The 26,399-nt window shown below is 53.6% G+C and overlaps 1 long non-coding RNA gene across 2 annotated transcripts; it reads left to right on the top strand.

The window, feature by feature from the left end:
* Window positions 1-1,532: 1,532 nt before the first annotated feature.
* Window positions 1,533-25,362, top strand: LOC132324399 (uncharacterized). 2 transcript variants are annotated; one of them, XR_009485612.1, is made up of 3 exons: window positions 1,533-1,689; window positions 24,575-24,775; window positions 25,179-25,362. It is a non-coding gene; the product is annotated as an uncharacterized LOC132324399 (long non-coding RNA). The 2 variants fall into 2 exon arrangements; XR_009485611.1 differs by having other exon boundaries at window positions 25,176-25,362.
* The last annotated feature ends 1,037 nt before the right edge of the window (window positions 25,363-26,399 follow it).

Raw genomic sequence — 26,399 nt, 5'->3', positions numbered from 1 at the left:
TCTGAAGGTGTATCAAAGCGTGCTACCTGAATGACAGTTCTCTCCCCTGGAAAGCTTTCTCTCAATGCCATCAGCGCACGAACGCGTTTTAGTTGTGGAACCAGACGGAATGAGAAAAGCCAACACCCGTAGCAGATTTCTGTTTGCTCTGGGTCTGTGAGAAGCGGGCTCTGCGCTGGTCACCGAGAGGCGCTGTTGGAGAGTGGCACCAGCGCCAGGTGTGAGTGTGACGATGATTGAGGGCTCGGAGCAGCCCCAGGTGTGAGTGTGACGATGAGGAGGGGCCGGCTCCTGCCGGGGTCTGTTTTAGGGGGAGGGTTTGCCTCAGCTCCCTTTTGCATGGTGCTGCTGCTGAGTAGCGGGGTTCCCGGGGCTGTCTCGTGGAAGGACGGTGAGAGCTTCTCACGGGCTCTGGGGGAACACCAGGATACGCGCTTGGATACGCGGAGCGTTGCTTAAAGGAGGTGCCGAGAGACAGAGCTTTGTGCCGGGAAGCGGCAGCCGAACAGGTGAGCCCGTGTGGACTCGGAGCGGGGACTTTTGTCCTTTCCCTTCTCAATTTCATCTTGCCAGTCCCACCCCGGTTCCCCAGGAACAAAAATGGTGCTTATGAGGACAAAAGAAATTAAGGAGAGGGAAGCAGCTACTCTTCTATTATTGTCTGTGTTTGAACCGGGGGGGGGGATCCCCCTTCACTTGCGGTTTTAAGGGTGTTGATTGAAGGAAAACCTGCCTTTTCCAGGCTGTTAGGGGTATCACAGGGGCGACAGGGAATCCCTGCGTTCTGTTTTAAGGGGAATCGGAAAAATATCGTGGTCGTATTGTGAGTTTGATTTGAAGGCAGCCACCCCATTTTCATCATCCTAAGGTTTAAATTGAGGGGGCAGCCCTGTTGTCCCTCCTTCTCGAGGGTTCGAATTGGGGTCCAAATCCCTCTTTGCCATCAGTTGAAGGCTTTCATTTGAGGAGAACCCCTTATTTTCTGTTATGACAGGGGATGAAACTGAAGGGGAGAACACACGTTTATTCGCCCTTGTTGAAGCGAGGTGAGCCCCGCCCGCGGCGTCAGTTTCGGGGTACAATTGCGGGCACCTCCAGCTCTCGCAGCGTTCGCAGGCTTGCGATCGGGCCGCGCCGCAGCGTTCGAGGGCGCTTCTTCTGCCCGTGGCCCGGCCCCGAACGTTCCCGCTCGGGAGCCCTCCCGGCACCGCCCGGGCGCTCGCTGAGGCGGACGGGGAATTTGGCGCGGCGGGGCTGCCGCGGCAGCGCCGGTGCAAGCCGTGCCGGAGCCGAGCGGGGCTGTGCCGGGCCGGCGGGCGGGAGAGGCGGCCCGGGCCCTGCGCCGGCCCGGCCGGTGCCGGCCGCTCTGCCCGCTCCGGGCGCGGGGCTCGGGCGCCGCCGGGGCCCCCTGGGCCCGGTGCCGGCCCCGCCGGGCCGGGGGAGCGGGCGGGGGGCTCCGGGGCGGCGCCGCCCCTGCGCGCCGGAGGAGCCGCTGTCCTGCCGGCAGCCGCGCTCCGTCCGTGCCGGCAGCGCGGGCTTCGATTGCTGAAAGTTCTTGGACGTCGTGGTTTCGAGGCGGGTTTTGGGAATCGATTGCATCGCTTCGTTCTGTTTGCAGTTGCTGGATGCTAAGGGATAGGGTGTTTTTCCTGAATGCTGTGGATCTCGGTTCAGGTGGTGACGATAAAGGTTTGTTTTGAATGGAGTTTTGTTGTCGGATATATTTTTTTGCCGGGGTGTGCGATGGTTTTTAAAGGTGTGCGATGGTTTTTATGGGTCGTAGCGTGAAGTAGCGCTTCGGGTTTTAAGTCTCTTGCGGTGGCTTTTATTAGCGTGAGTGTGCAGCGTTTGTTCTGGTGGGTTTCAGGTGGCGTCAGGTAGTTAATAGGTGAGGGTGTTTTAATACTTATAATTGCAGTTTTGTTTATTATCTTACGGGGCTTTTACTTGTTTGGTCTGTTTGATTGGAGTGTATGGTTTATGGCTTTTATCCGTTAGGAATAATTTATTTGTTGTCAATTGAAGGTGTTTTGGTTTTTTTTTTTTTCCTTGTTGTTTATTACTTTGGTTTTTATGGTGGGTCTCCTTAGGTCGTTTTTTTATTTGGGTAGTTATTTTCTTATTCTTTATTGGTTGAGGGTTTTTTTTTTTATATCGTTAATTACTTCTGGTTTTTTAGTTATTTTTATAGAGTACTGGTTATTCTTTGAGTTACTGTAGAGGTAGTGTTGTGGTTTTTGTTTGTGTTTTTTGTTTGCTTGTTTGTTTGTTTGTTTTAGTAATAGCGGTACGGTTTATAGTTTAGTAAGTTGGTATGATTTTTTTTTTTAGTAGTTTTTGTGATTTCCTGTGTTTTTCCATAGGGTTTTTTTTTATTTTCGTTCTATTTTTCTGGTGTAATAAGAATTGTTAGTGAAAAGAGCATAGTGTGGGGGTTTTTTGCTGGCAGTTGGTTGGCTGGTGGGGGTATTTTGATGTTTTTCGACGATATTTGTGGATATTTGATGCTGTTTGTTTTGTAATTTTTTAGGAATTAGATTTTTAATGTAAAATTAAAACTATATTTAAACAAAACAAATATATGTATAGAAATGAGAATAAAAACTTGAATTTTGAATGTAGAAAGAATATATAAAAATAAAACATGTAACATAAGTCCTTATATATTACAATAGTATATTGTTTCTTATAGAGTATTTTATATGTTTATAGAAATATATAAATATAGATTGTAAATATAAACAAACACATACAAAATATAGATATAGAAATGTATTACAAATAAATGTAGACAAATATAAAAATATAAAATATTCATAAACATAAAATTATAGAAATCGATACAATGCATAATAGAAGTAATACTGTGAATATCTTAATATAATTTATTATAGGAAACATATATAAATATAGTTCATCAATATGATATCATATATTATATATCAAGTTATAAATATAAATATGAAAAATATAAATATAAACATTTTAAAGTAGTTTAAATAAAGGGGGGGTCTTGGTTTTTTTAGGCAATAGGCAGGGTTTTGATTATAAAAATTATAAATACAGATAGTATAAAGGTAGAAATCTAAGTATAGAAATATATCATAAATACATAAGATTTATATTAAAATAAAAATATAAGAGAAAAGGTTGTAGCAGTAGGTAAGATACATATGCAAATGTTCGTTTAAATATCTTTTTAGAGTTTTATACGTATTATATATGATTATAATTATAAGAAATCAAAAGAAACTATAAATATAAATGTGAATATAAGTATAGAAAGTGTAAATATAAAAATATTTCAATATAGTTTAAAAGAAGGGTTTTTCGGTATTTATTTGGTTAGAGATGGGCTTTTGTTTATAATAATAGAAGTATTATAGAAATATAAATCTAAATATAGAAATGTACAATCAATATATAAAGATATTTATTAAAAATCAATATAAATAATAGGAATAGGCATCATATATAAATTACATAAAACATCAATGTCTATAATACGCATGCATGTGATCATAAATATGAAGAATATAATCTAAAATATAGTTTATATGTTTTTAAAGAAAGCGGGCTTCCTTGGTTCTCGTTGGGTTAGAGGCAGGTTTTTGGCCTTTATTTCAGAGGAGTTTTCGGCGGGGGCCGCCCCTGTTCTCTCTCGCCGCCTTCCCTGCCCGCCGCCCCGGCTGGGGTGCTCGGCGGTGCTGCCGCCTTGTGGCCAGAGCGCGGTACTGCAGCCCTGCGCCGGCAGGCAGCCCCGCGGCCGCCATGTTGGGAGTGGCGTGTCGCGGATCTCGCGAACTCTCGCGTGACCTTCTCAAGGGGGCGGCAAAAAGGGCGGGAAAATTGAAGACCCGCCGGTCGGTCTAAGCGGGCTGCCTGCGCGGCACCCCGACAGCGGCGCGGCTCCGACGGGATTTTCTGTGGCGTTTAAAGTGCCCCGGACACTGGCTGTGGGCTCAGCGGCGCAGCGAGCGGTTCTATTTCGGCGGGTTTCTGAAAGGTATCTGCGTAAACGCCTCTCTGCCGGCGTCGTCACTTGGCCGCCGCCATCTTGGGAGTGGCGTGTGGCGGGTGTCGCGGATACGCTTTTACCTTTTCTAGATGGCGAGGAAAAGGGCGGGAAAATCGAGGACCGCGGTCCGTCTGCTGCCTTGTGGACAGGCAGCGGTACTGCAGCACCCCCCGAGCCAGCGCCCTGCCCCGCGCCGCTGGGTGCCGGGGGGGCGGGGGAAGGACCGCTGCCCGTCGAGGGAAGGCGAGGGGCGGGAGCGAGCGGCGAGCGTGGCGGTGTCTGTAAATAGAGGGTAGGAGGGAAGGAGATTCAGGAGTGCAACGGGACACGATGACTGGGGTGAGTGGCAGCGGTGAGGGAGGCCCGGCGGGGCCAGTTTCGGCGGTCGGCAGGGGCGCGATCGCAACGCTCCACGGGCCGGGGGCAGCCGGCGGGGGCGGGCGAGCGGCGTCGGAACAGGGCTGCAACCCCCGACCCCCGTCGGAACAGGGCTGCGCGCCCCTCTCCAGGCCCTGGAAGTGACCGCGTGCCGGAAAATCCCGGCGGGGCGGCGCCGGGGTGGCGTGGAGGTGGGACGCGCCGGTGCGAGCCGTGCCGGAGCCGAGCGGGGCTGTGCCGGGCCGGCGGGCGGGAGAGGCGGCATGGGCCCTGCGCTGGCCCGGCCGGTGCCGGCCGCTCTGCCCGCTCCGGGCGCGGGGCTCGGGCGCTGCCGGGGCCCCTGGGCCAGGTGCCGGTCCGGCCGGGCCGGGGGGAGCGGGCGGAAGTCTCCCGGCTCGGCGCTGCCCCTGCGCGCCGGAGGAGCCGCTGTCCTGCCGGCAGCCGCGCTCCGTCCGGTGCCGGGATCCCCGGGCCGCCCTGGGGCACCGGGTGCCGCCGTTCCCGTGGCTCGAGTGGCCTTCCCGGTGCCGCCCGCCCCGCGGAGCGGCGCCAGCCGGGAGCGAGTCCCGGCAAGGGGCGCTCGGGGACGCTTGTGGCTTGTCAGCTTCGGAGCATGCTTGCCAAAGTCACTGAAAGGAAGAAGGGGGAAAAAAACCCAGCGCCGACCACGAGGGCTTTTTGTTTGTGAGCTTTGTTGGTGTTGCTCTGCAAGCGAGCCACAGCTTTAAATAATACCGTGGGCGTCTTATGGAAACAGTGTTCCACGCGTTTCGCACTGTGTCGTGAGACCTCCGGGTGTCCGTTTTTACATTGCTGCGTCCGTGCAGCGGCAGGGGCGGACGGAATTGTGCATGGGGTGTGACCAGCATCTTTTCGTCATCAGGTTTTTGGTGGTGGTTTGGTTTTTTGTATCGCAGTGAGGTTGAATAGTTTTAGAAGAAGAAATTACAGTTTTGGCCAAATTTTTCGTTTTGGCTAATACATGAGACATAAGGTAGAATAAGTAAAAAATTGATTTTTTTTTCTATTGTTTGTGGTCGGCAATATAGTTCAGAGAGAAATAGGGTGAGGATGATAGAGGATATCCTATTATATTATCACTTTAGGACGTTTTATTTTCTTATATCGTTGGTTTAATGCTCAAATTAATATATTTTTATTGTATGTATACATTTATATATACAGGTAAATATATCTAATGGCAGTGCTGTTTAATAAATAGTGGCATTTATATGTGGCTTTTATTCATTTTTTGGTGGTATATAGCGTGTTGGTTTAGTTGTTGGTGTTATTTACCACTTGTAACTTGGTTTTTGTGATTTTTTTAAATTAAGTTTGGTACAGCAGTGTTTAATGGTGGAGTTAATTAAGGTATGATACTTTATAGTTAATTTTTATTTGTTTTGGCTATGTGTGGAGGCTAAATGGGTTTGTTGAAGGGTGAGTGGGTTTTGCTGATTGATTTTTTTTTTTTTTTGGTGTTTTAGTTTATGGTGTATCTTTTGGATGGGGATGACAGCATGTTGAGTTGTTGGGTGTTGCTGGTGGTGTATTGTTGAGGTGGTAATTGGTATTTGTGGGGCTGTTTTTTAAGAAGAGATATTATAGACAGTTTTAGATAGTTGAGGTTGGGTTTTTAATTGTTTTATGGCTTTTGGCTCTTTAGTAGTTATTTTAAATCTTTATTTGCGATGTTTGGGTATTAGGAATATTTGTTTTGGAGGAAGTCCATGTTTAGTATGTATAACTAATGTATGAGTTTTCAGGTTAAAATGGAATTTTGAAATTTTATTTTTAGTGAGGTTTTCAAGGTTTTATTGCAGTAAAATTTGGTGATGTTTTTGTTAGGTTAAAAATAGGTGGATTTTTATATGTTGTGATGAAATTAGCGTGTAATGCTGTTCAGTAAGGTTTTATCTTTTTGTGGTTTTTTTGTGTTAGGTTAATGATTTTTTATAGATCAAAAGACATGTTTCTTTGGCTTTTATTTGGTAAGAGGCAAGGTTTTTTCAGTTTTAGTGATTTTTTTGGCACAGATTTTACAGGTTTTACTAAGGGGATTGGACGTGGGGTCTTTGTTATTATATCAGGTAGTGTGGTTATGAGTAATTGGAGGCAGGTTTTTTGGTGGGTGTTTTTTGAGTTTTGTTGTTTAAAATTTATATATTTGTCTACCTAGGGTAGTGGTGTTTCTGATGCATCTCTAAGCATCCATTATTGTTTGCATGTTTTAGATGGTCCATGCATGTTATGCCGAGAATAAAAAAGCGGCCAAGAGACCCACTTTGTCAGTCTCGTGGGAACTAGGGAGGTTATATAGGCCTTATTGATGAAGCCTTGACCTTTTCCATTTGAAGGTGAGGCCTGGAGAGCCTTCAGGAAGGGCCGAGGAGTTGCTGTAAGTTGGGGAAGTAAGGAGGAGGAGCCTGACTCCCCTGAAGATTCAGCAATGCCAAATCACCTTGTCTCCTCTTGAGGCAGGCAGAGCCCGCGATGACGGCGGCGGCCTCCGAGCGTGGCCGTAGCGTGCGGCCCGAGGAGCCGGGCGTTCTTAGCAGAAGGGTGAGTAGCAGGCTTGGTGGGCTTTGGCCGCTGTGCAGCTAAGAGGGTGCAGTGATATTTGGTGTTGCTGATTGTAGCTGACCAAGAGACCAGAGCCCGGTGACTGCGGAAAATTCCCGGCGGGTGAGGCGGCCTTCCTTGGCAGCGGAGGCGGATTGTCATCCCCGGACGTCCAAGAGATAAGTGGAGGGTTACGAGCCCCCTGAGAGGGGGACGAAAGCGAGGTGCTGGGAGGGCCTTTGGAGTGGCAGCTTTGGAGGCGGGATTGTGCAGGAGGTGGCCCTTTAGGCCACGTACGGGAAGAGTTACCCGGTGCTGAGGTGCTCAGGGCAGAGCAGTCCTGGTGCGTGTCACTTGTGTCACTTGTCTATGGTGCCTTCTGTGTGTATCGTGCCTTCTGTGTCTTTTGCCTCGTGCCCCACAAAGGATTATCCGAAGCCCAGGTGTCCATCCTTGCCACTGAGATCTCTGTGTTCCTCGGCCCAGTGCGTGTTCCTTCAAAGCCTTGACTCAGGAGGCTGGACAGGCAACGGCGTAGCATCTCTCTTAAGACATCTGACCGGATGGTTCTATTCAGGTCTTGTTCTGAGCTGTTCTCGACAGCTGTGCATGGCAACGATCCCTTCTAGCTGGTTAGGACTTGTACAAATTCCAGGATAGGGGGAGATTCTGACCGTAGGATTCTGGGGCACCCATCTTTGCCCCGCTTGCGATAAGTCCTTCTGTTAGCGTCTTTGTTCCTCCAGGATTCTCTGAGCCTGACGGGCTCACCGTCGCTCTCACCCAGGTCATCTGGTCCCGCCTTCTCTGGGCCCTGGCTGGCATTCTTCTCGCCGAGAGCTTTCTCTCCCTGTTGTGTCCCCTCGTTTGTCTTGTTCTGTGTCACGGGTGTCTGGGTATTGGGCCCGAAGCTGCTCTGCCCTGCTGCACAGCCTGGTGTAGGTATAATAGGACGAGTCCTGGGGCCTGGGGAGTTGTAATGCAGGGTGTAGCTGGACTCTAGATGGCATTTGTCGATTGACACAAGATGTCTGGAAGGCCTAAGTCATCCTGCAGCCCTCTGACCCCTGTCCTCCCATTCTTTCAGGTGCTGGCAGATGAAATCCGTGGCGGAGCGCCCCGTGGAGGGTGAGTGGTTCCCCTGAGCAGGTGAGGCACCGTTTCCCTTCGCAGGGGCGGCGTTAATGGTGACTGTGTGTTTACAGCGTTGTCCTTTGCCTTTATTTTTAGGACATAAAGCCGAACCTGAGGAGTCAAGGTAAGCGGACAAGGTGAGCAGCGGGCCCTGGATGGAAGCAGTGGTTATTGCACAGGTCTCAATTTCTGCTGCATCTCTCAGCCTCCATTCTCCTTTGTGTGCTTCAGGCGGTCCACGGGTATCACGCCGAGACCCCATCAGCGAGTGGCCGACAGACCCGGTTCGTCGCTCTCGTGGGAACTCGGTAAGCGGTACAGGGCTCTGTGATGGTGCCGTGACCTTTGCCATTTGAAGGTGAGGCCTGGAGAGCCTTCAGGAAGGGCCGAGGAGTTGCTGTAAGTTGGGGAAGTAAGGAGGAGGAGCCTGACTGCCCTGAAGATTCAGCAATGCCAAATCACCTTGTCTCCTCTTGAGCCAGGCAGAGCCCGCGATGACGGCGGCGGCCTCCGAGCGTGGCCGTAGCGTGCGGCCCGAGGAGCCGGGCGTTCTTAGCAGAAGGGTGAGTAGCAGGCTTGGTGGGCTTTGGCCGCTGTGCAGCTAAGAGGGTGCAGTGATATTTGGTGTTGCTGATTGTAGCTGACCAAGAGACCAGAGCCCGGTGACTGCGGAAAATTCCCGGCGGGTGAGGCGGCCTTCCTTGGCAGCGGAGGCGGATTGTCATCCCCGGACGTCCAAGAGATAAGTGGAGGGTTACGAGCCCCCTGAGAGGGGGACGAAAGCGAGGTGCTGGGAGGGTTTTTTGAGTGGCAGCTTTGGAGGCGGGGTTGTGCAGGAGGTGGCCCTTTAGGCCACGTAAGGGAAGAGTTACCCGGTGCTGAGGTGCTCAGGGCAGAGCAGTCCCGGTGCGTGTCACTTGTGTCACTTGTCTATGGTGCCTTCTGTGTGTATCGTGCCTTCTGTGTCTTTTGCCTCGTGCCCCACAAAGGATTATCCGAAGCCCAGGTGTCCATCTTTGCCACTGAGATCTCTGTGTTCCTCGGCCCAGTGCGTGTTCCTTCAAAGCCTTGACTCAGGAGGCTGGACAGGCAACGGCGTAGCATCTCTCTTAAGACATCTGACCGGATGGTTCTATTCAGGTCTTGTTCTGAGCTGTTCTCGACAGCTGTGCATGGCAACGATCCCTCCCTTCTAGCTGGTTAGAACTTGTACAAATTCCAGGATAGGGGGAGATTCTGACCGTAGGATTCTGGGGCACCCATCTTTGCCCCGCTTGCGATAAGTCCTTCTGTTAGCGTCTTTGTTCCTCCAGGATTCTCTGAGCCTGACGGGCTCACCGTCGCTCTCACCCAGGGCATCTGGTCCCGCCTTCTCTGGGCCCTGGCTGGCATTCTTCTCGCCGAGAGCTTTCTCTCCCCGTTGTGTCCCCTCGTTTGTCTTGTTCTGTGTCACGAGTGTCTGGGTATTGGGCCCGAAGCTGCTCTGCCCTGCTGCACAGCCTGGTGTAGGTATAATAGGACAAGTCCTGGGGCCTGGGGAGTTGTAATGCAGGGTGTAGCTGGACTCTAGATGGCATTTGTCGATTGACACAAGATGTCTGGAAGGCCTAAGTTATCCTGCAGCCCTCTGACCCCTGTCCTCCCATTCTTTCAGGTGCTGGCAGATGAAATCCGTGGCGGAGCGCCCCGTGGAGGGTGAGTGGCTCCCCTGAGCAGGCGAGGCACCGTTTGCCTTTGCAGGGGCGGCGTTAATGGTGACTGTGTGTTTACAGCGTTGTTCTTTGCCTTTATTTTTAGGACATAAAGCCGAACCTGAGGAGTCAAGGTAAGCGGGCAAGGTGAGCAGCGGGCCCTGGATAGAAGCAGTGGTTATTGCACAGGTCTCAATTTCTGCTGCATCTCTCAGCCTCCATTCTCCTTTGTGTGCTTCAGGCGGTCCACGGGTATCACGCCGAGACCCCATCAGCGAGTGGCCGACAGACCCGGTTCGTCGCTCTGGTGGGAACTCGCTAAGCGGTACGGGGCTCTGTGATGGTGCCGTGACCTTTGCCATTTGAAGGTGAGGCCTGGAGAGCCTTCAGGAAGGGCCGAGGAGTTGCTGTAAGTTGGGGAAGTAAGGAGGAGGAGCCTGACTGCCCTGAAGATTCAGCAATGCCAAATCACCTTGTCTCCTCTTGAGCCAGGCAGAGCCCGCGATGACGGCGGCGGCCTCCGAGCGTGGCCGTAGCGTGCGGCCCGAGGAGCCGGGCGTTCTTAGCAGAAGGGTGAGTAGCAGGCTTGGTGGGCTTTGGCCGCTGTGCAGCTAAGAGGGTGCAGTGATATTTGGTGTTGCTGATTGTAGCTGACCAAGAGACCAGAGCCCGGTGACTGCGGAAAATTCCCGGCGGGTGAGGCGGCCTTCCTTGGCAGCGGAGGCGGATTGTCATCCCCGGACGTCCAAGAGATAAGTGGAGGGTTACGAGCCCCCTGAGAGGGGGACGAAAGCGAGGTGCTGGGAGGGTTTTTTGAGTGGCAGCTTTGGAGGCGGGGTTATGCAGGAGGTGGCCCTTTAGGCCACGTAAGGGAAGAGTTACCCGGTGCTGAGGTGCTCAGGGCAGAGCAGTCCCGGTGCGTGTCACTTGTGTCACTTGTCTATGGTGCCTTCTGTGTGTATCGTGCCTTCTGTGTCTTTTGCCTCGTGCCCCACAAAGGATTATCCGAAGCCCAGGTGTCCATCTTTGCCACTGAGATCTCTGTGTTCCTCGGCCCAGTGCGTGTTCCTTCAAAGCCTTGACTCAGGAGGCTGGACAGGCAACGGCGTAGCATCTCTCTTAAGACATCTGACCGGATGGTTCTATTCAGGTCTTGTTCTGAGCAGTTTTCGACAGCTGTGCATGGCAACGATCCCTCCCTTCTAGCTGGTTAGAACTTGTACAAATTCCAGGATAGGGGGAGATTCTGACCGTAGGATTCTGGGGCACCCATCTTTGCCCCGCTTGCGATAAGTCCTTCTGTTAGCGTCTTTGTTCCTCCAGGATTCTCTGAGCCTGACGGGCTCACCGTCGCTCTCACGCAGGGCATCTGGTCCCGCCTTCTCTGGGCCCTGGCTGGCATTCTTCTCGCCGAGAGCTTTCTCTCCCCGTTGTATCCCCTCGTTTGTCTTGTTCTGTGTCACGGGTGTCTGGGTATTGGGCCCGAAGCTGCTCTGCCCTGCTGCACAGCCTGGTGTAGGTATCATAGGACAAGTCCTGGGGCCTGGGGAGTTGTAATGCAGGGTGTAGCTGGACTCTAGATAGTATTTGTCGATTGACACAAGATGTCTGGAAGGCCTAAGTTATCCTGCAGCCCTCTGACCCCTGTCCTCCCATTCTTTCAGGTGCTGGCAGATGAAATCCGTGGCGGAGCGCCCCGTGGAGGGTGAGTGGTTCCCCTGAGCAGGTGAGGCACCGTTTCCCTTCGCAGGGGCGGCGTTAATGGTGACTGTGTGTTTACAGCGTTGTTCTTTGCCTTTATTTTTAGGACATAAAGCCGAACCTGAGGAGTCAAGGTAAGCGGGCAAGGTGAGCAGCGGGCCCTGGATGGAAGCAGTGGTTATTGCACAGGTCTCAATTTCTGCTGCATCTCTCAGCCTCCATTCTCCTATGTGTGCTTCAGGCGGTCCACGGGTATCACGCCGAGACCCCGTCAGCGAGTGGCCGACAGACCCGGTTCGTCGCTCTCGTGGGAACTCGCTAAGCGGTACGGGGCTCTGTGATGGTGCCGTGACCTTTGCCATTTGAAGGTGAGGCCTGGAGAGCCTTCAGGAAGGGCCGAGGAGTTGCTGTAAGTTGGGGAAGTAAGGAGGAGGAGCCTGACTGCCCTGAAGATTCAGCAATGCCAAATCACCTTGTCTCCTCTTGAGCCAGGCAGAGCCCGCGATGACGGCGGCGGCCTCCGAGCGTGGCCGTAGCGTGCGGCCCGAGGAGCCGGGCGTTCTTAGCAGAAGGGTGAGTAGCAGGCTTGGTGGGCTTTGGCCGCTGTGCAGCTAAGAGGGTGCAGTGATATTTGGTGTTGCTGATTGTAGCTGACCAAGAGACCAGAGCCCGGTGACTGCAGAAAATTCCCGGCGGGTGAGGCGGCCTTCCTTGGCAGCGGAGGCGGATTGTCATCCCCGGACGTCCAAGAGATAAGTGGAGGGTTACGAGCCCCCTGAGAGGGGGACGAAAGCGAGGTGCTGGGAGGGCCTTTGGAGTGGCAGCTTTGGGGGCGGTGTTGTGCAAGAGGTGGCCCCTTAGGCCACGTAAGGGAAGAGTTACCCGGTGCTGCGGTGCTCAGGGCAGAGCAGTCCTGGTGCGTGTCACTTGTGTCACTTGTCTATGGTGCCTTCTGTGTGTATCGTGCCTTCTGTGTCTTTTGCCTCGTGCCCCACAAAGGATTATCCGAAGCCCAGGTGTCCATCTTTGCCACTGAGATCTCTGTGTTCCTCGGCCCAGTGCGTATTCCTTCAAAGCCTTGACTCAGGAGGCTGGACAGGCAACGGCGTAGCATCTCTCTTAAGACATCTGACCGGATGGTTCTATTCAGGTCTTGTTCTGAGCAGTTTTCGACAGCTGTGCATGGCAACGATCCCTTCTGGCTGGTTAGGACTTGTACAAATTCCAGGATAGGGGGAGATTCTGACCGTAGGATTCTGGGGCACCCTTCTTTGCCCCGCTTGCGAGAAGTCCTTCTGTTAGCGTCTTTGTTCCTCCAGGATTCTCTGAGCCTGACGGGCTCACCGTCGCTCTCACCCAGGTCATCTGGTCCCGCCTTCTCTGGGCCCTGGCTGGCATTCTTCTCGCCGAGAGCTTTCTCTCCCTGTTGTGTCCCCTCGTTTGTCTTGTTCTGTGTCACGGGTGTCTGGGTATTGGGCCCGAAGCTGCTCTGCCCTGCTGCACAGCCTGGTGTAGGTATAATAGGACGAGTCCTGGGGCCTGGGGAGTTGTAATGCAGGGTGTAGCTGGACTCTAGATGGCATTTGTCGATTGACACAAGATGTCTGGAAGGCCTAAGTTATCCTGCAGCCCTCTGACCCCTGTCCTCCCATTCTTTCAGGTGCTGGCAGATGAAATCCGTGGCGGAGCGCCCCGTGGCGGGTGAGTGGTTCCCCTGAGCAGGTGAGGCACCGTTTCCCTTCGCAGGGGCGGCGTTAATGGTGACTGTGTGTTTACAGCGTTGTCCTTTGCCTTTATTTTTAGGACATAAAGCCGAACCTGAGGAGTCAAGGTAAGCGGGCAAGGTGAGCAGCGGGCCCTGGATGGAAGCAGTGGTTATTGCACAGGTCTCAATTTCTGCTGCATCTCTCAGCCTCGATTCTCCTTTGTGTGCTTCAGGCGGTCCATGGGTATCACGCCGAAACCCCATCAGCGAGTGGCCGACAGATCCGGTTTGTCGCTCTGGTGGGAACTCGGTAAGCGGTACGGGGCTCTGTGATGGTGCCGTGACCTTTGCCATTTGAAGGTGACGCCTGGAGAGCCTTCAGGAAGGGCCGAGGAGTTGCTGTAAGTTGGGGAAGTAAGGAGGAGGAGCCTGACTCCCCTGAAGATTCAGCAATGCCAAATCACCTTGTCTCCTCTTGAGCCAGGCAGAGCCCGCGATGACGGCGGCGGCCTCCGAGCGTGGCCGTAGCGTGCGGCCCGAGGAGCCGGGCGTTCTTAGCAGAAGGGTGAGTAGCAGGCTTGGTGGGCTTTGGCCGCTGTGCAGCTAAGAGGGTGCAGTGATATTTGGTGTTGCTGATTGTAGCTGACCAAGAGACCAGAGCCCGGTGACTGCGGAAAATTCCCGGCGGGTGAGGCGGCCTTCCTTGGCAGCGGAGGCGGATTGTCATCCCCGGACGTCCAAGAGATAAGTGGAGGGTTACGAGCCCCCTGAGAGGGGGACGAAAGCGAGGTGCTGGGAGGGCCTTTGGAGTGGCAGCTTTGGAGGCGGGGTTGTGCAGGAGGTGGCCCCTTAGGCCACGTAAAGGAAGAGTTACCCGGTGCTGAGGTGCTCAGGGCAGAGCAGTCCCGGTGCGTGTCACTTGTGTCACTTGTCTATGGTGCCTTCTGTGTGTATCGTGCCTTCTGTGTCTTTTGCCTCGTGCCCCACAAAGGATTATCCGAAGCCCAGGTGTCCATCTTTGCCACTGAGATCTCTGTGTTCCTCGGCCCAGTGTGTGTTCCTTCAAAGCCTTGGATCGGGAGGCTGGACAGGCAACAGCGTAGCATCTCTCTTAAGACATCTGACCGGATGGTTCTATTCAGGTCTTGTTCTGAGCTGTTCTCGACAGCTGTGCATGGCAACGATCCCTTCTAGCTGGTTAGGACTTGTACAAATTCCAGGATAGGGGGAGATTCTGACCGTAGGATTCTCAGGCGCCCTTCTTTGCCCCGCTTGCGATAAGTCCTTCTGTTAGCGTCTTTGTTCCTCCAGGATTCTCTGAGCCTGACGGGCTCACCGTCGCTCTCACCCAGGTCATCTGGTCCCGCCTTCTCTGGGCCCTGGCTGGCATTCTTCTCGCCGAGAGCTTTCTCTCCCCGTTGTGTCCCCTCGTTTGTCTTGTTCTGTGTCACGGGTGTCTGGGTATTGGGCCCGAAGCTGCTCTGCCCTGCTGCACAGCCTGGTGTAGGTATAATAGGACAAGTCCTGGGCCTGGGGAGTTGTAATGCAGGGTGTAGCTGGACTCTAGATGGCATTTGTCGATTGACACAAGATGTCTGGAAGGCCTAAGTTATCCTGCAGCCCTCTGACCCCTGTCCTCCCATTCTTTCAGGTGCTGGCAGATGAAATCCATGGCGGAGCGCCCCGTGGAGGGTGAGTGATTCCCCTGAGCAGGTGAGGCACCGTTTGCCTTTGCAGGGGCGGCGTTAATGGTGACTGTGTGTTTACAGCGTTGTTCTTTGCCTTTATTTTTAGGACATAAAGCCGAACCTGAGGAGTCAAGGTAAGCGGGCAAGGTGAGCAGCGGGCCCTGGATGGAAGCAGTGGTTATTGCACAGGTCTCAATTTCTGCTGCATCTCTCAGCCTCCATTCTCCTTTGTGTGCTTCAGGCGGTCCATGGGTATCACGCCGAGACCCCATCAGCGAGTGGCCGACAGACCCGGTTCGTCGCTCTGGTGGGAACTCGCTAAGCGGTACGGGGCTCTGTGATGGTGCCGTGACCTTTGCCATTTGAAGGTGAGGCCTGGAGAGCCTTCAGGAAGGGCCGAGGAGTTGCTGTAAGTTGGGGAAGTAAGGAGGAGGAGCCTGACTGCCCTGAAGATTCAGCAATGCCAAATCACCTTGTCTCCTCTTGAGCCAGGCAGAGCCCGCGATGACGGCGGCGGCCTCCGAGCGTGGCCGTAGCGTGCGGCCCGAGGAGCCGGGCGTTCTTAGCAGAAGGGTGAGTAGCAGGCTTGGTGGGCTTTGGCCGCTGTGCAGCTAAGAGGGTGCAGTGATATTTGGTGTTGCTGATTGTAGCTGACCAAGAGACCAGAGCCCGGTGACTGCGGAAAATTCCCAGCGGGTGAGGCGGCCTTCCTTGGCAGCGGAGGCGGATTGTCATCCCCGGACGTCCAAGAGATAAGTGGAGGGTTACGAGCCCCCTGAGAGGGGGACGAAAGCGAGGTGCTGGGAGGGCCTTTGGAGTGGCAGCTTTGGAGGCGGGGTTGTGCAGGAGATGGCCCCTTAGGCCACGTAAAGGAAGAGTTACCCGGTGCTGAGGTGCTCAGGGCAGAGCAGTCCCGGTGTGTGTCACTTGTGTCACTTGTCTATGGTGCCTTCTGTGTGTATCGTGCCTTCTGTGTCTTTTGCCTCGTGCCCCACAAAGGATTATCCGAAGCCCAGGTGTCCATCTTTGCCACTGAGATCTCTGTGTTCCTCGGCCCAGTGCGTATTCCTTCAAAGCCTTGACTCAGGAGGCTGGACAGGCAACAGCGTAGCATCTCTCTTAAGACATCTGACCGGATGGTTCTATTCAGGTCTTGTTCTGAGCTGTTCTCGACAGCTGTGCATGGCAACGATCCCTTCTAGCTGGTTAGGACTTGTACAAATTCCAGGATAGGGGGAGATTCTGACCGTAGGATTCTGGGGCACCCATCTTTGCCCCGCTTGCGATAAGTCCTTCTGTTAGCGTCTTTGTTCCTCCAGGATTCTCTGAGCCTGACGGGCTCACCATCGCTCTCACCCAGGTCATCTGGTCCCGCCTTCTCTGGGCCCTGGCTGGCATTCTTCTCGCCGAGAGCTTTCTCTCCCTGTTGTGTCCCCTCGTTTGTCTTGTTCTGTGTCACGGGTGTCTGGGTATTGGGCCCGAAGCTGCTCTGCCCTGCTGCACAGCCTGGTGTAGGTATAATAGGACGAGTCCTGGGGCCTGGGGAGTTGTAATGCAGGGTGTAGCTGGACTCTAGATGGCATTTGTCGATTGACACAAGATGTCTGGAAGGCCTAAGTTATCCTGCAGCCCTCTGACCCCTGTCCTCCCATTCTTTCAGGTGCTGGCAGATGAAATCCGTGGCGGAGCGCCCCGTGGAGGGTGAGTGGTTCCCCTGAGCAGGTGAGGCACCGTTTCCCTTCGCAGGGGCGGCGTTAATGGTGACTGTGTGTTTACAGCGTTGTCCTTTGCCTTTATTTTTAGGACATAAAGCCGAACCTGAGGAGTCAAGGTAAGCGGACAAGGTGAGCAGCGGGCCCTGGATGGAAGCAGTGGTTATTGCACAGGTCTCAATTTCTGCTGCATCTCTCAGCCTCCATTCTCCTTTGTGTGCTTCAGGCGGTCCACGGGTATCACGCCGAGACCCCATCAGCGAGTGGCCGACAGACCCGGTTCGTCGCTCTCGTGGGAACTCGGTAAGCGGTACAGGGCTCTGTGATGGTGCCGTGACCTTTGCCATTTGAAGGTGAGGCCTGGAGAGCCTTCAGGAAGGGCCGAGGAGTTGCTGTAAGTTGGGGAAGTAAGGAGGAGGAGCCTGACTGCCCTGAAGATTCAGCAATGCCAAATCACCTTGTCTCCTCTTGAGCCAGGCAGAGCCCGCGATGACGGCGGCGGCCTCCGAGCGTGGCCGTAGCGTGCGGCCCGAGGAGCCGGGCGTTCTTAGCAGAAGGGTGAGTAGCAGGCTTGGTGGGCTTTGGCCGCTGTGCAGCTAAGAGGGGGCAGTGATATTTGGTGCTGCTGATTGTAGCTGACCAAGAGACCAGAGCCCGGTGACTGCGGAAAATTCCCGGCGGGTGAGGCGGCCTTCCTTGGCAGCGGAGGCGGATTGTCATCCCCGGACGTCCAAGAGATAAGTGGAGGGTTACGAGCCCCCTGAGAGGGGGACGAAAGCGAGGTGCTGGGAGGGTTTTTTGAGTGGCAGCTTTGGAGGCGGGGTTATGCAGGAGATGGCCCTTTAGGCCACGTAAGGGAAGAGTTACCCGGTGCTGAGGTGCTCAGGGCAGAGCAGTCCCGGTGCGTGTCACTTGTGTCACTTGTCTATGGTGCCTTCTGTGTGTATCGTGCCTTCTGTGTCTTTTGCCTCGTGCCCCACAAAGGATTATCCGAAGCCCAGGTGTCCATCTTTGCCACTGAGATCTCTGTGTTCCTCGGCCCAGTGCGTGTTCCTTCAAAGCCTTGACTCAGGAGGCTGGACAGGCAACGGCGTAGCATCTCTCTTAAGACATCTGACCGGATGGTTCTATTCAGGTCTTGTTCTGAGCAGTTTTCGACAGCTGTGCATGGCAACGATCCCTCCCTTCTAGCTGGTTAGAACTTGTACAAATTCCAGGATAGGGGGAGATTCTGACCGTAGGATTCTGGGGCACCCATCTTTGCCCCGCTTGCGATAAGTCCTTCTGTTAGCGTCTTTGTTCCTCCAGGATTCTCTGAGCCTGACGGGCTCACCGTCGCTCTCACCCAGGGCATCTGGTCCCGCCTTCTCTGGGCCCTGGCTGGCATTCTTCTCGCCGAGAGCTTTCTCTCCCCGTTGTATCCCCTCGTTTGTCTTGTTCTGTGTCACGGGTGTCTGGGTATTGGGCCCGAAGCTGCTCTGCCCTGCTGCACAGCCTGGTGTAGGTATAATAGGACAAGTCCTGGGGCCTGGGGAGTTGTAATGCAGGGTGTAGCTGGACTCTAGATAGTATTTGTCGATTGACACAAGATGTCTGGAAGGCCTAAGTTATCCTGCAGCCCTCTGACCCCTGTCCTCCCATTCTTTCAGGTGCTGGCAGATGAAATCCGTGGCGGAGCGCCCCGTGGAGGGTGAGTGGTTCCCCTGAGCAGGTGAGGCACCGTTTCCCTTCGCAGGGGCGGCGTTAATGGTGACTGTGTGTTTACAGCGTTGTTCTTTGCCTTTATTTTTAGGACATAAAGCCGAACCTGAGGAGTCAAGGTAAGCGGGCAAGGTGAGCAGCGGGCCCTGGATGGAAGCAGTGGTTATTGCACAGGTCTCAATTTCTGCTGCATCTCTCAGTCTCCATTCTCCTATGTGTGCTTCAGGCGGTCCACGGGTATCACGCCGAGACCCCGTCAGCGAGTGGCCGACAGACCCGGTTCGTCGCTCTGGTGGGAACTCGCTAAGCGGTACGGGGCTCTGTGATGGTGCCGTGACCTTTGCCATTTGAAGGTGAGGCCTGGAGAGCCTTCAGGAAGGGCCGAGGAGTTGCTGTAAGTTGGGGAAGTAAGGAGGAGGAGCCTGACTCCCCTGAAGATTCAGCAATGCCAAATCACCTTGTCTCCTCTTGAGCCAGGCAGAGCCCGCGATGACGGCGGCGGCCTCCGAGCGTGGCCGTAGCGTGCGGCCCGAGGAGCCGGGCGTTCTTAGCAGAAGGGTGAGTAGCAGGCTTGGTGGGCTTTGGCCGCTGTGCAGCTAAGAGGGTGCAGTGATATTTGGTGTTGCTGATTGTAGCTGACCAAGAGACCAGAGCCCGGTGACTGCAGAAAATTCCCGGCGGGTGAGGCGGCCTTCCTTGGCAGCGGAGGCGGATTGTCATCCCCGGACGTCCAAGAGATAAGTGGAGGGTTACGAGCCCCCTGAGAGGGGGACGAAAGCGAGGTGCTGGGAGGGCCTTTGGAGTGGCAGCTTTGGGGGCGGTGTTGTGCAAGAGGTGGCCCCTTAGGCCACGTAAGGGAAGAGTTACCCGGTGCTGCGGTGCTCAGGGCAGAGCAGTCCCGGTGTGTGTCACTTGTGTCACTTGTCTATGGTGCCTTCTGTGTGTATCGTGCCTTCTGTGTCTTTTGCCTCGTGCCCCACAAAGGATTATCCGAAGCCCAGGTGTCCATCTTTGCCACTGAGATCTCTGTGTTCCTCGGCCCAGTGCGTATTCCTTCAAAGCCTTGACTCAGGAGGCTGGACAGGCAACGGCGTAGCATCTCTCTTAAGACATCTGACCGGATGGTTCTATTCAGGTCTTGTTCTGAGCAGTTTTCGACAGCTGTGCATGGCAACGATCCCTTCTGGCTGGTTAGGACTTGTACAAATTCCAGGATAGGGGGAGATTCTGACCGTAGGATTCTGGGGCACCCTTCTTTGCCCCGCTTGCGAGAAGTCCTTCTGTTAGCGTCTTTGTTCCTCCAGGATTCTCTGAGCCTGACGGGCTCACCGTCGCTCTCACCCAGGTCATCTGGTCCCGCCTTCTCTGGGCCCTGGCTGGCATTCTTCTCGCCGAGAGCTTTCTCTCCCTGTTGTGTCCCCTCGTTTGTCTTGTTCTGTGTCACGGGTGTCTGGGTATTGGGCCCGAAGCTGCTCTGCCCTGCTGCACAGCCTGGTGTAGGTATAATAGGACGAGTCCTGGGGCCTGGGGAGTTGTAATGCAGGGTGTAGCTGGACTCTAGATGGCATTTGTCGATTGACACAAGATGTCTGGAAGGCCTAAGTTATCCTGCAGCCCTCTGACCCCTGTCCTCCCATTCTTTCAGGTGCTGGCAGATGAAATCCGTGGCGGAGCGCCCCGTGGAGGGTGAGTGGTTCCCCTGAGCAGGTGAGGCACCGTTTCCCTTTGCAGGGGCGGCGTTAATGGTGACTGTGTGTTTACAGCGTTGTCCTTTGCCTTTATTTTTAGGACATAAAGCCGAACCTGAGGAGTCAAGGTAAGCGGGCAAGGTGAGCAGCGGGCCCTGGATGGAAGCAGTGGTTATTGCACAGGTCTCAATTTCTGCTGCATCTCTCAGCCTCCATTCTCCTTTGTGTGCTTCAGGCGGTCCACGGGTATCACGCCGAGACCCCATCAGCGAGTGGCCGACAGACCCGGTTCGTCGCTCTGGTGGGAACTCGGTAAGCGGTACGGGGCTCTGTGATGGTGCCGTGACCTTTGCCATTTGAAGGTGACGCCTGGAGAGCCTTCAGGAAGGGCCGAGGAGTTGCTGTAAGTTGGGGAAGTAAGGAGGAGGAGCCTGACTGCCCTGAAGATTCAGCAATGCCAAATCACCTTGTCTCCTCTTGAGCCAGGCAGAGCCCGCGATGACGGCGGCGGCCTCCGAGCGTGGCCGTAGCGTGCGGCCCGAGGAGCCGGGCGTTCTTAGCAGAAGGGTGAGTAGCAGGCTTGGTGGGCTTTGGCCGCTGTGCAGCTAAGAGGGTGCAGTGATATTTGGTGTTGCTGATTGTAGCTGACCAAGAGACCAGAGCCCGGTGACTGCGGAAAATTCCCGGCGGGTGAGGCGGCCTTCCTTGGCAGCGGAGGCGGATTGTCATCCCCGGACGTCCAAGAGATAAGTGGAGGGTTACGAGCCCCCTGAGAGGGGGACGAAAGCGAGGTGCTGGGAGGGCCTTTGGAGTGGCAGCTTTGGAGGCGGGGTTGTGCAGGAGGTGGCCCCTTAGGCCACGTAAAGGAAGAGTTACCCGGTGCTGAGGTGCTCAGGGCAGAGCAGTCCCGGTGCGTGTCACTTGTGTCACTTGTCTATGGTGCCTTCTGTGTGTATCGTGCCTTCTGTGTCTTTTGCCTCGTGCCCCACAAAGGATTATCCGAAGCCCAGGTGTCCATCTTTGCCACTGAGATCTCTGTGTTCCTCGGCCCAGTGTGTGTTCCTTCAAAGCCTTGGATCGGGAGGCTGGACAGGCAACAGCGTAGCATCTCTCTTAAGACATCTGACCGGATGGTTCTATTCAGGTCTTGTTCTGAGCTGTTCTCGACAGCTGTGCATGGCAACGATCCCTCCCTTCTAGCTGGTTAGGACTTGTACAAATTCCAGGATAGGGGGAGATTCTGACCGTAGGATTCTGGGGCACCCATCTTTGCCCCGCTTGCGATAAGTCCTTCTGTTAGCGTCTTTGTTCCTCCAGGATTCTCTGAGCCTGACGGGCTCACCATCGCTCTCACCCAGGTCATCTGGTCCCGCCTTCTCTGGGCCCTGGCTGGCATTCTTCTCGCCGAGAGCTTTCTCTCCCCGTTGTGTCCCCTCGTTTGTCTTGTTCTGTGTCACGGGTGTCTGGGTATTGGGCCCGAAGCTGCTCTGCCCTGCTGCACAGCCTGGTGTAGGTATAATAGGACGAGTCCTGGGGCCTGGGGAGTTGTAATGCAGGGTGTAGCTGGACTCTAGATGGCATTTGTCGATTGACACAAGATGTCTGGAAGGCCTAAGTTATCCTGCAGCCCTCTGACCCCTGTCCTCCCATTCTTTCAGGTGCTGGCAGATGAAATCCATGGCGGAGCGCCCCGTGGCGGGTGAGTGGTTCCCCTGAGCAGGCGAGGCACCGTTTCCCTTCGCAGGGGCGGCGTTAATGGTGACTGTGTGTTTACAGCGTTGTTCTTTGCCTTTATTTTTAGGACATAAAGCCGAACCTGAGGAGTCAAGGTAAGCGGGCAAGGTGAGCAGCGGGCCCTGGATGGAAGCAGTGGTTATTGCACAGGTCTCAATTTCTGCTGCATCTCTCAGCCTCCATTCTCCTTTGTGTGCTTCAGGCGGTCCACGGGTATCACGCCGAGACCCCATCAGCGAGTGGCCGACAGACCCGGTTCGTCGCTCTGGTGGGAACTCGCTAAGCGGTACGGGGCTCTGTGATGGTGCCGTGACCTTTGCCATTTGAAGGTGAGGCCTGGAGAGCCTTCAGGAAGGGCCGAGGAGTTGCTGTAAGTTGGGGAAGTAAGGAGGAGGAGCCTGACTGCCCTGAAGATTCAGCAATGCCAAATCACCTTGTCTCCTCTTGAGCCAGGCAGAGCCCGCGATGACGGCGGCGGCCTCCGAGCGTGGCCGTAGCGTGCGGCCCGAGGAGCCGGGCGTTCTTAGCAGAAGGGTGAGTAGCAGGCTTGGTGGGCTTTGGCCGCTGTGCAGCTAAGAGGGTGCAGTGATATTTGGTGTTGCTGATTGTAGCTGACCAAGAGACCAGAGCCCGGTGACTGCGGAAAATTCCCAGCGGGTGAGGCGGCCTTCCTTGGCAGCGGAGGCGGATTGTCATCCCCGGACGTCCAAGAGATAAGTGGAGGGTTACGAGCCCCCTGAGAGGGGGACGAAAGCGAGGTGCTGGGAGGGCCTTTGGAGTGGCAGCTTTGGAGGCGGGGTTGTGCAGGAGATGGCCCCTTAGGCCACGTAAAGGAAGAGTTACCTGGTGCTGAGGTGCTCAGGGCAGAGCAGTCCCGGTGTGTGTCACTTGTGTCACTTGTCTATGGTGCCTTCTGTGTGTATCGTGCCTTCTGTGTCTTTTGCCTCGTGCCCCACAAAGGATTATCCGAAGCCCAGGTGTCCATCTTTGCCACTGAGATCTCTGTGTTCCTCGGCCCAGTGCGTATTCCTTCAAAGCCTTGACTCAGGAGGCTGGACAGGCAACGGCGTAGCATCTCTCTTAAGACATCTGACCGGATGGTTCTATTCAGGTCTTGTTCTGAGCTGTTCTCGACAGCTGTGCATGGCAACGATCCCTTCTAGCTGGTTAGGACTTGTACAAATTCCAGGATAGGGGGAGATTCTGACCGTAGGATTCTGGGGCACCCATCTTTGCCCCGCTTGCGATAAGTCCTTCTGTTAGCGTCTTTGTTCCTCCAGGATTCTCTGAGCCTGACGGGCTCACCATCGCTCTCACCCAGGTCATCTGGTCCCGCCTTCTCTGGGCCCTGGCTGGCATTCTTCTCGCCGAGAGCTTTCTCTCCCTGTTGTGTCCCCTCGTTTGTCTTGTTCTGTGTCACGGGTGTCTGGGTATTGGGCCCGAAGCTGCTCTGCCCTGCTGCACAGCCTGGTGTAGGTATAATAGGACGAGTCCTGGGGCCTGGGGAGTTGTAATGCAGGGTGTAGCTGGACTCTAGATGGCATTTGTCGATTGACACAAGATGTCTGGAAGGCCTAAGTTATCCTGCAGCCCTCTGACCCCTGTCCTCCCATTCTTTCAGGTGCTGGCAGATGAAATCCATGGCGGAGCGCCCCGTGGCGGGTGAGTGGTTCCCCTGAGCAGGCGAGGCACCGTTTCCCTTCGCAGGGGCGGCGTTAATGGTGACTGTGTGTTTACAGCGTTGTTCTTTGCCTTTATTTTTAGGACATAAAGCCGAACCTGAGGAGTCAAGGTAAGCGGGCAAGGTGAGCAGCGGGCCCTGGATGGAAGCAGTGGTTATTGCACAGGTCTCAATTTCTGCTGCATCTCTCAGCCTCCATTCTCCTTTGTGTGCTTCAGGCGGTCCACGGGTATCACGCCGAGACCCCATCAGCGAGTGGCCGACAGACCCGGTTCGTCGCTCTGGTGGGAACTCGCTAAGCGGTACGGGGCTCTGTGATGGTGCCGTGACCTTTGCCATTTGAAGGTGAGGCCTGGAGAGCCTTCAGGAAGGGCCGAGGAGTTGCTGTAAGTTGGGGAAGTAAGGAGGAGGAGCCTGACTGCCCTGAAGATTCAGCAATGCCAAATCACCTTGTCTCCTCTTGAGCCAGGCAGAGCCCGCGATGACGGCGGCGGCCTCCGAGCGTGGCCGTAGCGTGCGGCCCGAGGAGCCGGGCGTTCTTAGCAGAAGGGTGAGTAGCAGGCTTGGTGGGCTTTGGCCGCTGTGCAGCTAAGAGGGTGCAGTGATATTTGGTGTTGCTGATTGTAGCCTCATCCCAGAGCACCAATGGGCCTTGAGCACTTCCAGGCGTGGGGCAGTCGCAGCATCTCTGAGCAACCTGTGCCAGCCAAGTGCCAGAGGAGGCAGAAAGCCCTTCCCACCCGGAGCAGAGGCCGCTGCAGCTTCGTGCAGCCTCGTGTCACCGAGCGTGCGAGACAGAAGGGCCCTTCCCGTGGGGGGATAGCAGCACCCAAAGATCTTTTTCGGGAAAAGCAGAGCGATGGAACACCAAAGTAGCCTTCAGTTCTTCAGCAGGTTTGGGAACAACTTGAAGGAGGAGCCGAGCTGGCCTGGTGCCTGCCAGCTCTGCAGGCAGTGGGGATGGAGAAGCTGCAGTTGTCTGTCTTCTCGGCCGAGTCTTTAAAAATGAGGCGCTTTTCTGTAGCTCCTTTTCAAGCATTACATGAAAGTTCCCCCTAGAAGTCCAAAGGCAGCTGTTTTCTTAGCAGAAGGAAGTCTGGAAGAGGCAAAGCAGGCAAAGACATCAGAGGAGTCTGGATAAAAACCTTGGCTAACCTCTTTTTCCTCCCTCTTCCAAACAGCCAATTTTGAAGCGCTCACCAGAGATCTGCCAGAGATCTGGGAGGAAAAGCAGAGCCAAGCACTGAGAACTGACGTGTGAGCCCTGGTGAGGACTGCCGCTCCCTCTGCCTTGGTGTGGGACCTCCTGAGCTCCCATTCCTGTGCTGGGAGTGTTTCTCCTCTCATCCAGCCAAGCCAGAGACCTCCTAGGGAACAAGCAGGTAAGGTTTAAGTACCGACATCTCCCAAGTAAGAGGCGACATGACAAAAGGAAATGGCCTCAAGTTGCAGCAGGGAAGGCTTAGGTTGGATTTGAGGAAAAATTTCTTCACTGAAGGTGTGGTCAGGCCTAGGAGCAGGCTGCCCAGGGAAGCCCCCATCCCTGGAGACATTTAAAGGGTGTTTAGGGACCTGATTTGGGAGGGGCTTGGCAGTGCCGGGGCAACAGCTGGGCTCGGTGACCTTAGAAGGCTTTTCCAGCCTAAAGGATCCTATGGTTCTGAACAGCCTTGACCCCCCTGGCTCTTACACAGCACCTGGATAGGGAGGGAGGGAGGGAAGGAGGGAGGGAGTGAAATCCTCTCTTCACATGTGCCAATTAATCTGCGAAACTCATCCCAGCAGGTCAGCATGAAGACTGAACGTGTAAGAAGACGTGGGGTGAAATGGAGAATCTGGCAGGAGCATCCGACGCACACGTGCACAAGTTTTGCTTTTTGCTTGGATTTCAACTCAGAAGTTGTAAGGAATTTGGGAATGAGATGGGACGTTTCAGAAGAAGAGGAATGAGGAGAAGAGGAAGTTGTTGTTACAGTCCCGGCAAAATCTTTTGTTCTAGCTAATAAAAGAAGTTAAAAAAAAAAAAAAAAGGCAAAAAAAGTGGTTTCTTTCATTCAATATTGTATTCGTTGGTGGTATATGGTGTGTTGTTTTATTTCTTGGTATTATGAAATCTGCGTAATTTGTTTTTTGAGTGAAGCTAACTTTATGGATGGGTTGGTTTTTATTTGAGGTAGGATTATATTCAATAGGTTCCTTTAATAGACTTCTGATAGGTATTGTTGGGATTTTGGTTTTGTTTATTGGATGTATAAACATAGAGATTTGGTAGGGGTAGCGGGGCTGCTGGAGTGTTGGGTGTTAATTTATTAGATGGCTTTTGTTAAATGCAGTTTTTAATTTTTGAATTGTTTTTTTGAATGTAGTGGCTTTAAGGTGGTTTTTAAGAATTGATTGTATTGTTTTATGCTGTTTGTAGTTGGTGTATGATAAGGGATATGGTGTACGTCTTGAAGTGTTACGGTTTTAGCGTTCCCAAGTTCCGATTTATTTCTGGTGTGATGGGGTTTTTTTGGTTTTATCTTTGGGGACAGGGGCATTTTTATGGTGGGTTTTTATAGGCAACTTTTTTTTTTTTACTTTGGGTAGTGGTATTTTTTATTATTTTAATAGTTTACATTTTTTATTTTTATGCTTTTAATGAGTTTTTTTAAATTTCTAAGATAACTTTGTAGATTATTGGTTCTTATTTGTGAGTTAGCATAAAGGTGGAGCTTTGGGGGCTTTTTGTAGTAATGTTTAGGGTCAGTTGCACAGTTTTGAGTTCAGTGAGTCGGCTTGATTTTACGGGTTTTTGTTTTTATTAGCAGTTATTTCAGTTTCAATGTGATTTTGAGTTTTTTGGGTTTCTGAGATGCTGGTTTGGGAGGAAGTTTAGGATTGGAATGGATGGGGGTTTTGGGCCAGTTATAGTGGGATTTCTAAATTTATTTACAGTTAGGTTTGAGATTTTATTAGGGTGAAATGTAGTGGGACCTTTGTTCTTTGTTAGTAGTAGAAATAGGT

This window comes from Haemorhous mexicanus, chromosome 3 (assembly GCF_027477595.1).
Source record: "Haemorhous mexicanus isolate bHaeMex1 chromosome 3, bHaeMex1.pri, whole genome shotgun sequence".
Taxonomy (NCBI): Eukaryota; Metazoa; Chordata; class Aves; order Passeriformes; family Fringillidae; genus Haemorhous; species Haemorhous mexicanus.
Note: the sequence above shows the minus strand (reverse complement) of the source record. Positions and strands in the feature narration are given on the sequence as shown.